The following is a 3,016-nucleotide window of genomic DNA, read 5'->3' as shown; positions in this document are numbered from 1 at the left end:
AAAGTCACAAGTCAAAACAGAAAAGCAATTTAAACATGCCCTGTCAACACAATATCTGTCTCCCTTAGGTCGCACATCTTCAGATACCTTGTGTCAGTGATATGGGAGGCAGGAGTCTAAAAGAAAATTGAGTATGAAAGTCTTGATTCTCATCATCTGTCCATGTAATTCTTTGAATCATTTTTGATGAAGGTAGATTATATTAGAGATATGAAACTGACATGATTAAATATATTGTGGCCATTCTGTTCTTCAGACAGTAAGAAACGGACCACTTGCTATTTATAGGCCCTCTATTTTTAGTCACAATGGTGCCACAGGAATTGACAAATTGAAAAGCACAGCACGTGCCAGACTTAGCCTCTACAGCTCACCCCCTTCCACTTCCTTGGATGCATCTTTCTCCTTCCTTTCCCCCACCGTCTCACTGAGGAATTTTTTTTTTTCTTCTCCCTCCCAACATTAACATTATGTCTCGCTCTTTTTCTTTCCCCGTTCTTCCGTTACCTGCCCTTTCATTCAAATCATTCCCTGACTCGTTTCAGCTCCCCTCACTCTCTCCTCTCCTCCTTTCCATTCAGTCGTGAACCACTGACTACACAGTCACGTTTTGCTTCATACTTTCGCAAACCCCTGAAGGCAAGCCATTTCAGGATATTTCACAGCAGAGCAACACACCAACTCTGTCAGTCTCACAGACGTGAGCATACAAGCCCACGTCAGTGAGAGAGCACAGACACGCACACGTACCCCAACCCGCACAAACAGGCTCGCTTCTTTTTTTCCATAACCTGCCACAACTGATAGGGTTTTACCACACCGAGATGTTTTGTGTGCCATTTGCAAATAAGCCAAGCAGCAACAAAAGCAAAGGATGGGATTTGCTGGAGGCAAGAAACAGCACAATTCATATATAGATTCATAAATGTATGAATGCAGCGGAGCTAAAAATAAATTCACTTTTATTTATTTATTTTCTCCTACACCCCCCCCCCCACACACACACACTCCCCGCCCAAAATCATTCAGCTCATGCTTGTGCTTTGCTCTCAGAGGAAATGTGCTAAAAATAGAGGTGTTTCCCATGCACGTTCCAGAATTATTTCCCTCAGTCACTAACCCTCGCTCCCCCTCCCTCCTGGTCTGTTCTTTGCACACACACATTTCATTCATTTACAATCCTCTGTCAGCCAGATGCACAGCAGTCATTTAAGTTGGATGGTTGCCCACATAGGCAGGGGCTAATGCTCCTTATCTATAGACACACACCCACACACACACACACATACATATATATATATAATCAATCAGTTTGCCAATTTGTTAATTGCTGTTTGTGTTCCAGGTCCATAACAACCCAACAGAAACCACTCTGGCTCAATAACACATGGGGTATAAGTTTTTGTTTCTTTGTGGATGAAAGAAAAACAAAATCAATAACAGCCTTGTGTCCTTAAAACCTGCGTACAAGCCTGTTTTGAGGGAAACATAATTGCTGCCGATATTATATTCAGTCAAAAAGAGTTGAAAGTCCTATCAAGACGTTCGTGGTGGTGGTGGGTGTGGGTGAGGTTAGGGAAACTTTTTTTGTAAATGTATGTGTTTATGTAATATGTAACAACAACAAGGAGCCAATAGACTTCAAAATGGTCATGTTATAGAAAAAGTTGTTCCACAGCGGACATGAGATTTCCAGTGATTCTTGTGACACAGAATGGTTGAATCTACAAGATGAACATCAGTCAGAAATAGTCACCATGAAATTGGTGATGCAAACATTTATCACAGCTGAAAGAAATATGTCTCAGTCCTCAATAGACTTGACTCAAACAACCATATAGGTTGTTTGCCCCTACCCCCAGATACGACTCATCGGAGCGTTCCAGTCCTTTGTTGTCATGGTAACATATAGTAGGTCATACAGGTTTATAGGAGCACAGTCTCAATGGAAGATACTTGACTTGGGGGAGGTAGACATGGGGGTGGGAAGGGAGACAGGGTGCCATGAAACTACGGAGGGGAGCCTTGGTTTGAAAATGTCTGGAAACCAATGATCTAGGAGGCAGGGTTGCTCTATCACACCCTGTAGATAAAATCATTAACAACACCCTCCAGTCTAAAATGTACAAGTAAACTAAGCACTGTGTTTGTGATTAGATTTACTATATAAAAAAAACAAAAAAAACAAACAAAAAACATTATTATTTATTTCAGACTCCACTATACAATGACACTTCACAACCTCACAACTGGGGATAGATTTGCACATGCAATCTGTTTTTAAATTAACATCCAATTGACAAAGGCAGAGGCTGATTACACACTCAGCCACAGCAGCTGTGTCCGTAAGTGTAAAAAAGGTTTGTTAAAGCAGCAGAGGTCATTAAACAAATGTGTAAGGAGACGGAAAAGAAAAGTAAAGACATAAATAGACTGCATTTAAAAAGAAAAAAAATAATTCCAAGCCCCCTGTGCAATACCGAGTGATTTGGTGATTTCTATTGAGGAGGTTAATTAAATTTTCTCCCACCGGTACCAGCCTTTAATATACCCATGAAATTTTCGCAGCTGCTTCTCAGACCTATTTTTCTTTTTTTTTTCTTTTAAATTGCATGAATCCAGAGCAACCAAATCTATCCCATCTTCTCAGTATTTGTGTGATCCCCTCAAATGCATATGTAATAAGGAGAGAGGTGCACTCAACTGATTACTCAAACTGACTCTTTGTGGCTCTACAAGTAGCCTAGACGTATGCTTATTACAATACCTGATTATGTTTCACAAATGGATGACAGGGTTGTCCATAGCGAAGGAGCATCAGATTTTTCTTTTTTTAAAAAGATTAATCTTTTGGATGACCTTGTGTTTTGATTGGTTGCTCAAAGTTCAGATGACAGCAGGGCTTGATTTCAAGGCAAAAGTTTGGGAATCCCATTATCACAAAGTCCAGCTGCAAAGTATTACCCCCCTTTTAGCTGTGCTGAGCCAAACCAAGCCATGATCTCATGCTTTCATC

The sequence above is a fragment of the Seriola lalandi genome, unplaced genomic scaffold, assembly GCF_002814215.2.
Source record: "Seriola lalandi dorsalis isolate HSWRI2012SDOR001 ecotype SW California unplaced genomic scaffold, Sedor1 jcf7180002054574, whole genome shotgun sequence".
Taxonomy (NCBI): Eukaryota; Metazoa; Chordata; class Actinopteri; order Carangiformes; family Carangidae; genus Seriola; species Seriola lalandi.
The sequence above is the reverse complement of the archived record's forward strand: the minus strand, read 5'-3'. Positions refer to the sequence as shown.